Source organism: Podarcis melisellensis (assembly GCF_964234715.1).
Source record: "Podarcis melisellensis genome assembly, chromosome: 1".
Taxonomy (NCBI): Eukaryota; Metazoa; Chordata; class Lepidosauria; order Squamata; family Lacertidae; genus Podarcis; species Podarcis melisellensis.
The window spans coordinates 119,633,337-119,648,369 of NC_138528.1; the positions used below are offsets into that span (position 1 = coordinate 119,633,337).

Consider the following 15,033-nt stretch of genomic DNA (forward strand, 5'->3'; position numbering starts at 1 on the left):
AAGTTGTTTGAGTACCAAGGCGTTTGAGAACCAGGCTACCACTGTACTTGTAAGTGCACAGGGTGAAATAAGACATAAAAAGCAGGGAGAGGGAAGAAAAAGAGAGAGAACACCCATATATACAAAACAAAACGAAAACAGAACTTATAAACATTACAAGATTGTAGTCAACCTACATTTAACCCAGTGCAGTGTTTATAGAAACGAATTCCATGAGAGTTAATGGAAGCCTGGGGGGAAGTAAACAGTTCTCTTGATCTGAGCTTGAACTCCTTCTTTTTTGTCTTGGGAGTGAGGAGATAGTACGGAAGAAGCTTTTGAGACCCACCACATCCACCTCAGACTCACAGGTCTTGCCGGTGGGGTTCAGGACTAATGGAGGCATCTCTTAGGGATGGAATTAGAACGGGTGAGGTCATTTCCTGTGTGATGCTGCAATTGACCTGGTTCAGCAGTGCCCAGGTAGTCATGAAAGACCAAGGAACAGGAAAAACCGGATGCCAGCTATTACGTGAGCCAGAACAGTACTTACCTCTGAGGAAAACACACATACTTCAAATGCAATTTATCAACTCCGGTCACATCCACACCATATATTTGAAGTGCATGTGGTCAATCACAGGGGCTGCCGTTTGTTAAGGGTGTTGGGAATTGTAGCTCTGGGAAGTGTAAAACTACAGTTCCCCGAAGGGAAGCCATATATTTTAAATGCATGTGGTGGACGTGACATATGTTTTCTTCTGATTTTTCTATTTTGGCTTGATATTTAAGGAATTCAGCCTCTAAATACAGGAAGCTCACAACTTGCGCACGTTTAACTTATGCATATTCTGCTTTACCTGCTTGGCAGAAATAAAAAAAAATTAAAAGGGGTGTGGAAATGGGGCGGGTGTTCAGGAAAAAAACTTTTGCAATCCCACCCACCATTGAACTCAGTGTGCTTTGATGATATGTGATTTTGGCTTTAGGTGTGATTCCCGGAATGTAACCCCCCCCCATACCGTAATTTGTGGAAAATGGCACTGGGGCTGGTTAGTTATGGAACAGGAACCAAGTTTATTGTGGTAAGAAATGAAAGGCCTTGCTGCCATGAGGTGTTTTGTTTTGTTTTGAACTGTCTGATAAAACGGGTAGACAACCCTACTTGGGTACACAAAGTGTTTTTCCCTCATATCCTCCAACATTGAGCCTCTGAAAATAGGGACGTCCTATTCTATCATGGGGATGCGGGTGGCGCTGTGGGTTAAACCACTGAGCCTAGGACTTGCCGATCAGAAGGTCGGCGGTTCGAATCCTCGCGATGGGGTGAGCTCCTGTTGCTCGGTCCCTGCTCCTGCCAACCTAGCAGTTCGAAAGCACGTCAAAGTGCAAGTAGATAAATAGGTACCGCTCTGGCGGGAAGGTAAATGGCATTTCCGTGCGCTGCTCTGGTTCGCCATGCTGGCCACATGACCCGGAAGCTGTACGCCGGCTCCCTCGGCCAATAAAGCGAGATGAGCGCCGCAACCCCAGAGTCGGTCACGACTGGACCTAATGGTCAGGGGTCCCTTTACCTTTTATTCCATCATAATCATACTATTATTATTATTTACACGCCACCTATCTGGCTGAGTTGCCCTAGCCTCTCTGGGAGGCTTCCAACAAATATAAAAACATAATAAAACATTAAACTTTATATATATATATATATCAATCCTATATGGAGCTGTCTTCGGATGTCTTCTATAGATTGTATAGTCACTTATCTCCTTGGCTCAAGGGTTGCATAACTCCATACCCTCCAACCTTTCTCCGATGAAAATAGGGACGTTCTAAGGAAAAGTGGGACATTCTGCGATCAAATCAGAAACAGGGATGGCTTTTGCCCGTGAAAAACAGGGACACTTGGAGGCTCTGTTGTCTGTGTGTTATGAACATCAATGGAGGGAGAGCTGGCCAGTCTGGAAAAGCACCTCAGGTCAGGTTGACAGACACGGCCGCTTGACTTTCACCTGGACTGTGCCTGCACCATCTCTCCCATATGACCCCAATATTCTTATCTCATGGAGCAATTTCTGAGGCAATATCATGGCAAGCCCCAAAGGCCAAACTAGATTAGAAGTTTGCCACATAGTTTGCCCTTGCGTCATTTCTCTACCCTGCTGGTTCATGGCTGTAGGGAGGGGAATTTAATGCTTCGCCCCCACTGCGGTTCCAAAGGCACCCACGAGAGCTTCTCTTCCATTGTGAACAGCAGGTGTAAACCATTATGCGTGTGATTCTCCCTCAGGACCGTGGATCTTTATTTTAGTTTATTTGCTTTTGGATGTGACGGCTGAGTCAACGAGTCAATTTCTGCAAACGCAGAAGGCATAGCGATTCTTGCATGGGGAGGAAAGCGGGCAAGAGCAGTGCAGAGAAAAAGCAGAGAGCAAGTGAGAACAGTCTGACCCAATTAGCAGCAGATAGGTTCACGAAGACAAAGGCTTTGGAGAACTCCCTGAATGGCAGACTGCAGGACGATCTGCCTGTCCCATTGGTGAAGCCTTGCCGTGGACTGACCAGAAAAGGTCAAAGACTTGCTTTCACCCAGTGGCGTAGCGTGGGGGGTGCAGGGGGGGCCGGCCGCGCCGGGCGCAACATCTGGGGGTTAGGGTTAGCGGGTGCAAATCCACGGGTTAGGGGGTGCAAATCCATGGATTAGGGGGCGCAAATTACTTGCCTTGCCCCGGGTGCTGACAAGCCATGCTACGCCACTGCTTTCACCTGATGATCAGGAAACTGGCCACCCCCATGGCTGAAGGTGGCAAGTTAGGTTCCGGTGAGCCATCACTGACTGATAATCATATCCCCTATTATAGTGGAGACTTGGGCAATTCATAGAATCATAGAGTTCGAAGGGACCCTGGGGATCATCTGGTCCAATGCAGGAATATGCAGCTCTCCCTTATGGGAATCAAACCTGCAACCTTGGTGTTATCAGCACCATGCTCTAACCAACTGAGCTATGCATTGTATTGATTGGATGACTGCTTTGTGCATGGGTGTAGTCAAGGGGAGGGGCAGGGGAGGGCAGCTGCCCCCCAGATCAAGTGAAACAACAGAAATACAGGCATACCTTGGAAGCCGAATGGAATCCGTTTCGGAAGTCCGTTCGACTTCCAAAAAGTTCAGAAACCAAAACATGGCTTCTGATTGGCTGCAGGAAGCTCCTGCAGCCAATCAGAAGCAGTGCTGGACATTCAGGTTCCAAAGAATATTCACAAGCCAGAACACTCACTTCTGGGTTTGCGGCCTTCGGGAGCCAAAACGTTCAACTTGCAAGGCGTTCGGGATCCAAGGTATGACTGTACTTAACTAACTGACCAATCATGTCAGTTCTGCCCCGCCAAACAAAAGTCCTGCAAACCCCCCCCAAAAAATAAATAAATCCTGGCCACACCCATGGCCTTCTGGACATTTCCACCATGATATACTATTGTGGGCCAATGCATTATTTTTGATACAATTGAGCTGAGCCTTTTTCCAATCTGGACTTCTGTTACCAATTACATCATGGGTACACAGACCAAGGCCTGGGGGCCAGATCCGGCCCAATTGCCTTCTAAATCCGGCCCATGGATAGTCCGGGAATCAGTGTGTTTTTACATGAGTAGAATGTGTGCTTTTATTTGAAATGCATCTCTGGGTTATTTGTGGGGCATAGGAATTTGTTTTTGTTTTCCAAAATATAGTCTGGCCCCCACAAGGTCTGAGGGATAGTGGACCGGCCTCCTGCTGAAAAGATTTGCTGACCCCTGGATTACATGGTCTGCATAAAAGATAAAGGTAAAGGTACCCATGCCCATCAGGGCCAGTCGTGACCGACTCTAGGGTTGCGTGCTCATCCCGCTCAAGAGGCCAGGAGCCGGCGCTGTCCGAAGACACTTCCGGGTCACATGGCCAGCGTGACGAAGCTGCATCTGGCAAGCCAGAGCCGCACACGGAAACGCCGTTTACCTTCCCGCTAGTAAAGGTAAAGGTAAAGGTACCCCTGCCCATACGGGCCAGTCTTGACAGACTCTGGGGTTGTGCGCCCATCTCACTTAAGAGGCCAGGGGCCAGCGCTGTCCGGAGACACTTCCGGGTCACATGGCCAGTGTGACATCGCTGCTCTGGCGAGCCAGAGCCGCACACAGAAACGCCGTTTACCTTCCCGCTAGTAAGCAGTCCCTATTTATCTACTTGCACTTAGGGGTGCTTTCGAACTGCTAGGTAGGCAGGAGCTGGGACCGAATGATGGGAGCTCACCCCGCCACAGGGATTCGAACTGCCGACCTTTCGATCAGCAAGTCCTAGGCTCTGTGGTTTAACCCACAGCGCCACCCGCGTCCCCTACATGGTCTGCATAATCCTGATCAACTCTCAGGATGGACTGTGACAGTGTTTACACGAGGTTCACGCACCATAAATTTAAAGCACGTTGTCCTTCACCCTGCAAATAATCCTTTTGATCTGGGAAAGTTTGGATCCTAAGATCTTAGGGCCAGCTAACATTTTTTGTTGGGAATCCACAGTTGTCCTTTAAATATGATCCAATCAGAAGAGGGTACTTTTATAAGCATTTTGATTCCATAGGAAAAGCCTGACCATGCAGCTGCCTAGGACTGCGCAAACAAAGGTACCCCATACCAAAGGCAGTGTGAGAGTCCTGTTTCTGGTCCAGCTCCTTCCAGTACGGCCAAGACTCCATCTATGCTGAGAGAGCACATAGAATCCTCTGAAATGCTGCAGGGGATTCTGACGCACTTCCTCAGTACAGGATGCTACACTATGTGAGACACCGCTCCCACAAACCAATTCCCTCAAACTTGAGCGATCTGTAGGAATCCCCTCCAAACAAACAAGAAGTATCGCTTGTTATGTACTGAAGTTCTCACCCTGGGCCAGCAGGGGGATACTGTAGATAGTTATGCAAATGTAGGATTGAAAGTGACGTTCAGTGATTGGATAGTTTTAGAAAGTTGCTACAGTTACGTTGTTCTGGAGCTCTATATAAGCAAGCTGGCTGAGCTCTTCAGTTCAGTTCTGTTCTGGCCTCGGAATATCAAGAGCTGTCTGAAGAATCGCTGTGTTGTCTGATATGTACGCCCACCCTGAGCAGAATGAGAAGCTGACACACAAAAGTGGGTTTTAAAGATCTCATTGGCACCCCAAACCTAAATACATTTGTTTGGAAGTAAGTCCCGTTAATTTCAGAGGAACTTACATCTGAATTGCTTTTCTCTTTTTCCTTTCCCCCCATTAAATCAGTTTGCCCACTTACTTCTTCTCATGCTCAACAATCCCAGAAACCTTTCTGACAACTTAAAACGTTTCCATTGTCCGGTTAACATGACCCCCCCTCCCTTGAAGCAGCTGCGTCTGGTAGGTGTCCTGGCGAAAGCCATCGCACTTAGGCTTCCCCCTTCAGCCAGCTGTTCTTGGATACTTGCCCCACACAGGGCCGGGATTCTGGGCTGAACTGGAGCAGCTGCTTAATAAGGGCTTGGCAGGGCTCCGCCAAAGCGGGCAGGTCTTCGGGGAAAACGACGCCTTTCTTCTGGCGGCACGGCATGTTATGGATGTGGGTGTCATCGAAGGGCATGCAGCCGGTTATCATCACGTAGAGCATGACGCCCAAACTCCACACGTCGTACTTTTTGGGGTCGTAGGGGACGCCCATGAGGACCTCGGGAGAGGCGTAGGCCGCAGAGCCACAGTAGGTGGTACTCAGCTCCGGGTACCCGCGCGATTCTCTGCCAAAGCCAAAGTCGGTCAGCTTTGCTCGGCGGCCGTCCGAAGTGAGCAGCACGTTCTCGCACTTGAGATCCCGGTGCACCAAATGCCGGTCGTGGAGGTAGCGCACGGCACCCACCACCTGGGCAAAGATGTCCCGCGCCTCAGGGGCGCAGGGCAGTTTGCCTGTCTTCTGTACCATCTGCAGCAGGTCTGTAGATGCGGCCTCCATCACAATGTACAGCGTCCCGTTGCAGACTTCGATGAACTCGTAGACCCTGACGATGTGCGGATGACGGATCCCTCTCAAGATGGAGAGTTCCCTCGGCAGAAACTTCTCCACAAAATCCCGGGGCGCTCGACGCCGGTCCACCATTTTGATGGCTAGTGGCCCCTTGTATTTGGCTGAAGTGGCTACTCTCACCTTGGAATAGCTGCCTTCCCCCAAGGTTTGGCCCAACTTGTAACCGAGGTCGCTCAGAAGTTTGTCTCCTCTGGAAGCCCTTGACATGATGACCTGGTCAGGGTGACAAGGCCTGAAGTTTTTCTTCCCGGGACTCAGTGCTTTAACCCATTGTGATAGACATCTCTAGACTTTCACTCCCCATGTGCCCACTGAGGGCTTGGCTTCGAAGTCATCACTACTCATACAGGTATTGTGAAGTGGCTGGGAGTGTCATGCACTATGTCTTCCTGTGCATAATCAGCAGTGCCAAGACCCTTGTGGTCCCAGAACTGGTCTGTCCAGCTTCGATATCAACACTCGGGAGTTTGAGGAGGTTTCAATTCCTCTTCTTCATGGGAAGGATTATATAACCTGCTTCGACTTTATGGAGGAATTCCCAATGACATCCTTCTCTTTTTTTATACATAAAATTTATTTATTTGGCTTTTCAAATAAAAAAATTACAGAGATATATCACACATCAATCATAAAAACAAGATTCCAAGGAATCTCCTGGACTTCCATACTCCTCTTTGTGGGTCCTTTCCTATTAATCCTTTCCTCTCGCATCTTTCATGAAGAAGAAGAGTTTGGATTTGATATCCCGCCTTTCACTCCCCTTCAGGAGTCTCAAAGCGGCTAACAATCTCCTTTCCCTTCCTCCCCCACAACAAACACTCTGTGAGGTGAGCGGGGCTGAGAGACTTCAAAGAAGTGTGACTGGCCCAAGGTCACCCAGCAGCTGCATGTGGAGAAGCGGAGACACGAACCTGGTTCCCCAGATTACGTGACTACCTTACCTCTTCCATTATGTCCAGAATTCCCAGGTGGAGCTACTTCTTGCGGCACTGTATACTTAGTTTTTTATATATAATTTTTATTAAATTTTGTTTTACAATTTAAAATATGCATATAAACAACCGTAGTCAAAGTCTTCCCTTCTTCTCTTTCCATGGTTCATTTTGCATAACATAAAGCCCTGCATGTTCTATATAAACTAAACCACTCAGCATTCCATTATTACATCCATCAAAACTTATTTACACTGTTGAATTTATCTTAATGCTGCCAAAGTTTTCAAGTGTGCACAATTTCCCCCCATACATTCAATAAACATTTCCCAGTCTTCTCTAAACGTATAGTCTTCTTGTTCTCTTATTCTATGAGTTAGGTCTGCAAGCTGTGCATATTCCATCAGTTTAAGTTGCCATTCTTCTTTAGCTGGGACCTCGCTCGTTTTCCATTTGGGGGCTAACAAAACATGGGCTGCAGTAGTGGCATACATAAATAACCTTTTTTTGACACCTGGGAATATCTGTCTGAAATACCCCCAACAAAAAAGACTTTGTTTTGTTTTTTGAAAGGTACTTTTCAACATCCCCCCCAATTCATTATAAATTATTTCCCAATACTCTTTTACCCTTTTACAGTCCCACCACATATGAAAGAACGAGGCATTGTATACTTTGAAACTTTTCATCATTCCTCCCTTGACCTGCTTCAGAAGTTCCTTCAGATCTGGGAGTGGAGAACATCTGGCCCTCCAGATGCTCTTGGACTCCAGCTCCCATCAGGCCCAGCTACCAAGGATGATTGGAACTGAAGCTCAACCACATCCGCAGGCTGCCCATCACCCCTGCTTTCGATTCTAAATCTTTTCAAATCAGCTGCGCACAGCTCAAATGTGCAGAACCAATTTTTGTGTGCGCCAAGAACACACAGAACATTTGAGGGAGTTCAGACTGTCTGGATTATGGAAATAGGCCCTCGACTTGAAAGGAAAAGTGAGGTTGAAATATTTTATGCTAATACAAATTAGCATCATGGTTTATCCTAATGTGCATTTTAAAAGCAAGCTGGGTTTGTCTCTCTGCAAAGGAATTGCCCTGGCAAAGAAGGCCTGAAAGAGATCTCCAAGGACGGCGGGGAGCTCAAGGTCAAACTGGCAAGGTAAAAGCAAAACCTTTAATTTCTTCCAGTAAGAAATGCCACACAAATAGGACGTTGTTGTACTCCTGTTAGGAGGTGTCGCAAACAGGAAGTAGCTTGACACCTCTTATGAAATATGCTTTAATTAAATCCATCATTTTGATCCCTTGAAGCGCAACAACTAGATGGCCTACACCTACCTAGTAATAACAGCCTACCCTAAATGTTTGGGTGGCACACTTAGAAGCACATATAGAATACGTAGAACCCCCTGCAATGCAAAGCACTGCTGATCATTGCTTTGGAAGCTCATGCTACAAGATTATATTCATTCTAACTTTTAAAAACACCCCAAACTCTGGTGTTTTCCAATGTACAGACTCTCCATGTGCCCCTATTTTCCACGGACAGTCCTGGGTTTACAGAAGCTGTCCCAGTTTCTGATTTGATCTCGAAATGTTCCGTTTTTCCTTAGGACATCCCTATTTTCATCGGAGAAATGTTGGAAGTTAAGGTAAGGTAAAGGTAAAGGGACCCCTGACCATTAGGTCCAGTCGTGACTGACTCTGGGGTTGCGGCGCTCATCTCGCTTTATTGGCCGAGGGAGCCGGTGTACAGCTTTCGGGTCATGTGGTCAGCATGACTAAGCCACTTCTGGCGAACCAGAACAGCGCACGGAAATGCCATTTACCTTCCCGCCGGAGCGGTACCTATTTATCTACTTGCACTTTGACATGCTTTTGAACTGCTAGGTTGGCAGGAGCTGGGACCGAGCAACAGAAGCTCACCCTGTTGCCGGGATTCGAACCGCCAACCTTCTGATTGGCAAGTCCTAGGCTCTGTGGTTTAACCCACAGCGCCACCCGTGTCCCATAAGTTAAGGTAGGATGTCTCTATTTTCACTGTGGAAATGTCGGAGCGTATGGAGTCATCCAATCCCCAAGCCAGCCCTGTACAGTGGTACCTCGGGTTACATACGCTTCAGGTTACATATGCCGGTTACTTAGACTCTGCTAACCCAGAAATAGTACCTCGGGTTAAGAGCTTTGCTTCAGGATGAGAACAGAAATTGTGCTCCGGCAGCGCAGCAGCAGCAGCAGGAGGCCCCATTAGCTAAAGTGGTGCTTCAGGTTAAGAACAGTTTCTGGTTAAATATGGACCTCCGGAACAAATTAAGTACTTAACCCGAGGTACCACTGTTTAAGGAGGTTTTAAATGTTTAATGTTTTATTCTGGTTTTTTTTAAAATATGTTAAAAGTCACCCGGTGTGGGTAGGGTATAAATAGTAAAACTATTATGATGGAAAATGTTTTTTTTTTTTAAATAATTTTTATTAAGATTTTCCAAATTAAAACAAATAACATCCAATTCATAAACTTTTTTCCAATATCCAGGACTTCCCCTCCCCACCCCCTCTTGTGTTCCAAATCTTCCAAAAAAACAATAAAATTCAACAAATTCTTATTCCCAAAATACACTCATCCTCATTAACTTAGTTTATCCAAATTTCCATCCCCTAAGGTCGATCTATTCCCTTCCACGAGTTCCCCCCTTTCAAATATAATACTAATAATAATAAAATAAAAACAAATAATAGTTTTACAACCTTTGGATTCCAAATTTCCCTCCCCTCGTTCCCTGTTGCATTCCTCCTATCCCTCCACTTCTAACCTCTTCCTGAAGATCCCACATTTCAATAAATCCACATCCCTCTGGTCCTTTACCGGCCTTTTTAAATTGCACGTGTCCAATCATAAAAGGGGTCTATCAATAAAAAGGGGGCCCATTTCTTCTATCCAGATTTTTATAACCAGGAGTAAAACCCCCAAATTTATATCCATAAGCTTGTCAAATCTGGATATCCCAAATGTTCCCACCCCAATTCTGTCCTATTCTTATTATTTCCTTGTTCTTGCCAGTCCAATCTTAAAAGGAGTCTGTCAAAAAAGGGGCCCATTTCCTCTATCCAGACTTTTATAACCAGGAGTAATAACTCCAAATTTATATCCCTAAGCTTGTCAAATCTGGATATCCCAAATGTTCCCACCCCAGTTCTGTCCCATTCTTGTTGTTTCCTTGTTCTTGTCAGTCCAGTCTTAGGAGGAGTCTATCAAAAAGGGGCCCATTTCTTCTATCCAGATTTTTGTAACCAGGAGTAAAAACTCCAAATTTATAACCATAAGCTTGTCAAATCTGGATATCCCAAATGTTCCCACCCCAACTCTGTCCCATTCTTGTTGCTTCCTTATTCTTGTCAATCATTCTCTTCCTTTTTACTTCCCTGTTCCCTCACAGAAATGCTCTTTTTCCAAAAACTTCTAGTGTCTCTACAGAGGCTTGTTGTTCAAAAGCAGAACATTGCGTCATGTTCCTTTCAGTTTTGAACAGATAGATCCATTGTTCCCGGTATGGTGAAACCCTCTGTAGACAAAATAATGCTCCATTTCTGCAGTTTCCCAGGAGATTAAAAGTTCCCTTCAACTGTTCATGTTTCCCGTCGAAAACACATGCAATATCCCTCAGCTCCTCTAGATGGATTACAGTAACAATGTTCCCTTCCGGATCACGTCCACCAGTCCAAGTAACTTATAAATCCTTATTTGAAACAATTTATCTTCAATTTATAGCAAATGTAGCCGGCAAAGTCCTCATAACAAAGTCTCAGTTTTATTATTCCGTTTTGACAGCTCTTGACAGCTGTCAAAACCTCCGTTTCTCTTCTCCAGGCACTTTCACGGATCGCTCCAGGGGTTCGGGGGGGGGGGTTGCTTTTTGATACAAATTCCACTTTTCTCCTCCAGCTCAATCTTATAATTTTCCCTCGCGAAGTTGTTAGTTCAGCAAGATAAGGTTCCACTCGATCTTAGTTATCCAGTCCTTTGTTTTGACTCTTCTACAATTTAGGGGGGGGCTGACTTCCTTTTTTCCACCTCCCCCGTTCGCTCCCAATTTTTTTAAAAAATTTAGCTCTCTTTTTAGTCCATATTCCAATTACTCACGGGTTCTTCTTTTAGGTCCAAATTTTCAATAGAAGAAGTCAGCGCTCTCCGCCGGATGGCTCGCGGCTGCGCTCGGCAGGGATAGCAGAGGACTCAAAGCACCACGCTCCTCCCCGGCACCCGATCCACAGCCTTTAAAAAGGCTCTTCACGAGTCGGGAGGGCGCTAACGGTGCCAGCCGAGTCTCCATGTCCACGGCCTCCGTGGCCGTGGTTTTTACGGGTCCCCGCATCGCCGGTGCGGTAGGACCCAGCCCCTGCCGAGCAGGCTCCCTCCGGAGCTCGGAGGGAGCCCGCCATTCGGCGATGGCGCCGACCCGGAAGTCTATTATGATGGAAAATGGAATTTTTATGGAATATTATTATTTTCATTGGAGAAATGTTGGAGGGTATGCAATGAGGAAACGGTGGAGGTTTCCCCAAGAAATCATTCCTTCTAATTTAATTTCCATTTCCTGGAAAGAAAATGAATTAAGAGTCTGGGAATTCATGTGGTCACACAATTGTCTGAAGCGTTTCTATAATTTTAAGATTTTCAGCCTTTTTGCAACTTTGCAATAGCATCCTCTTTCCCAAATCCCCTCTAGAGTTAGCATATCCAATTGAATGGAGGAAGTGTGCAAAATTTAATCCCGTAAGAATACTGCATTCACACCAAGGGCACCAGGAAAGCCCTGTCAGTGGGGCTGTTTAGCCCTGCATTCTGCATCCTGTAGCAGCCAAGATGCTTGGGTCTGAAGACAGTGGCCCTTCCTTGCTGTTGCTCTGCCAGCAACTGATATTCAATGCCACCATGCTGCCCTTGGGCAAAGAGACAGCCTATGAGTCAGCCTTGGATGAAATTATCTATGGATTTCCTGTCTATACCCAAAACACATTTAAGGGAAGTACATTCCAGTGATGTTCATGAAATTTACAGCCACTTATATGGGACCCAGGTGGCGCTGTGGTTTAAACCACAGAGCGTAGGACTTGCTGATCAGAAGATTGGCGGTTCGAATCCTTGCAATGGGGTGAGCTCCTGTTGCTCGGTCCCTGCTCCTGCCAACCTAGCAGTTCGAAAGCACGTCAAAGTGCAAGTAGATAAATAGGTACCGCTCCGGCGGGAAGGTAAACGGCATTTCTGTGTGCTGCTCTGGTTTGCCAGAAGCGGCTTAGTCATGCTGGCCACATGACCCGGAAGCTGTACGCCGGCTCCCTTGGCCAATAAAGCGAGATGAGCGCCACAACCCGAGTCAGTCACGACTGGACCTAATGGTCAGGGGTCACTTTACCTTTTATATGGGACCCAGCCAGGGCCGGATTTAGGTTTGAGGAGGCCCTAAGCTACTGAAGATAATGGGGCCCTTTATATGTCCAGCTGTCCTTTGTCAACAACAAATTGTTGCTGTTTTTTGTGATGCATATATGCTGTATGGTAATTTATGGCCCTAATACAGGCATAGGCAAACCTGGTCCTTCACATGTTTTGGGACTGCAATTCCCATCATCCCTAGTTAACAAGGCCAGTGGTCAGGGAAGATGGGAGTTGTAGTCCCAGAACATCTGGAGGGCCAAGTTTGTCTATGCCGGACCTAATATGTATCTAAAGCCATTTGCACATAACAAAATTTGTATTTTATCAAAGTAATCGTTGAACTGAAACCAGTGATGTTTTAGGGAGGAGGCTAGCATCAGTGATGGCCAACCACTGTTGCTGTATGTAGGTTTTATTTTATTTGGGTTTTTTTATCTTATATTTTGGAAATGTACATCCAGGGTTTTTTTCCTTTAAATTTTTTTGGGGGTCCCCAAGAGAGTGGGGCCCTAAGCTATAGCTTGTTTAGCTTATACGTAAATCCAGCACTGGACCCAGCAAGGCAGCTGTGCAAATACATATAGTTAAGAGGTTTTCATGAAAAATGCCCCATGCACTCATCGGGGGAAGCTCAGGGGTGAGGCATCAGTGGAGGAGGCTCTATTCAACAACAACAACTTCATTATTTATACCCCGCCCATCTGACTGGGTTGCCCCAGCCACTCTGGGTGGCTTCCAACATACAGTCATACCTTGGGTTGCAGACGCTTCAGGCGGCATTTTTTGGGGTTACGGACTGGCGAAACCCAGAAGTACTGGAATGGTTTACTTCCGGGTTTCGGCAGTCGCACATGCGCAAAAGCACTAAATCGACCTTTGCGCATGCGCAGAAGCGCAGAAGTACAGAAGCGCCAAATCGCAACCCGCGCATGTGCAGATGCGCCACTGTGGGTTGCAAATGCTGTGGGTTGCGAATGCTGCGGGTTGAGAATGTGCATCCCGCACGGATCACGTTCGCAACCCGAGTGTCCACTGTATATAAAAACATCATAAAACATTAAACATAAAAAACCCCTACCCTTTATAGATGTCTCTTAAAGGTTGTATAATTACTTAACCCCTGGGTCGGGGGTCACATAACTCCATGGCCCCCAACATTTTCCCAATGAAAATAGGGACGTCCTAAGGAAAAGCGGAACATTCCAGGATCAAATCAGAAACTGGAACGGCTTCGGTACTGTCCCTGGTAAATAGGGACACTTGGAGGGTTGGCCCTCTGTGTTTGGTGTCCTAGGTTGCAGCCAAAGTATTTGGAGCTGAGCAGTTGGAAATAAAGAAGGCAGGGCTTTCTTTATTTCAGGGGGAACTCACTGGAACTTAGTTCCGGCACATCTCAGGTGGGTTCTGGCACTTCTTCTGGCTAGTGCCGTTGCCATTCTAAGAGAATGAGGGAGGCTTTCGTGGTGAGTTCTGGCACCTCTTTTTCTAGAAAATATATCACTGTATGGCCTAATAAATGCGGGTTCAAAAAACAACAACACCTTGCCTCTTGTTTCTATTTCTTTTATGTCCTTACCGCACCTGTGGGTAGCAGTTGAATACGGCAACCTAGAGTCATGTGCATCTACATGCATTATAATTAAAAGACCACAGATAGCAAGGTGGTGTTTTCACTTGTCATATATTGCTGGCTGGCAGGCAAATGGACAAACAGGACCAGGAGACTTGAAAGAAAAGATGCATGAGGCAAACTGGAGGAAAAACAGGAAGGTTTTGTGCAAGAATGCTGCAATAATTTGCTGCCAGCAGATTCCGCCCTCCCGCCAAGGGAACCACAATTTGTTGCTGAAGAAGGGCAGCATTTCAGGTTTTGATTAAGAGTCTCCCCCTGTTCAAATTTCACCTCATAGGTTAACTAAGTGGCATCTACAATTCCCAGAGTTCCCTGGGAAGAGGGGTTGCTAAACTACTTGGGGAACTGTAGCTATGTGGAGATGATACTGCTTTAAATGTACAGTGGTACCTCGGGTTAAGTACGTAATTTGTTCCGGAGGTCCGTACTTAACCTGAAACTGTTCTTAACCTGAAGCACCACTTTAGCTAATGGGACCTCCCACTGCTGCCACGCTGCCGGAGCACGATTTCTGTTCTCATCCTGAAGCAAAAGTTCTTAACCTGAAGCACTATTTCTGGGTTAGTGGAGTCTGTAACCTGAAGCTTTTGTAACCTGAAGTGTATGTAACCCGAGGTACCACTGTATAGTGTTGGCTTGGATATGACTAACATTTCCTACAGCCCTAGATCTGGTCTACTGAGCACTTTGTTTGCTGGGAAATTATATAAATGATGAACGTTCTTCCTGAATTTATCCTGATTTGCTTGTGGTTATACATCTTCTAATTAATCAACCATTTATCCCACTCATTTTAGGTGCATTTCTGCATCTTTTCTAACCACAAAACCTGCACATGGAACCACAAAACCAGAACAAACTTAGTTGGTCTCTAAGGTGCTACTGGACAATCTTTTATTTATTTTGACTGTGTCAGACCAACATGGCTGCCTACCTGAATCTAGAACCACAAAACCTGTTATTGTTTTGAAAAGAAAGATGGGTATGTTGCACC

At 46.2% G+C, this 15,033-nt stretch overlaps 1 pseudogene across 1 annotated transcript; it reads right to left on the reverse strand.

Moving 5' to 3' along the window:
- Positions 1-5,145: 5,145 nt before the first annotated feature.
- LOC309367270 (testis-specific serine/threonine-protein kinase 6 pseudogene) lies at positions 5,146-6,372 on the reverse strand (annotated as a pseudogene). The gene has a single exon. The product of its transcript is annotated as a testis-specific serine/threonine-protein kinase 6 pseudogene (transcript).
- Positions 6,373-15,033: the final 8,661 nt, after the last annotated feature.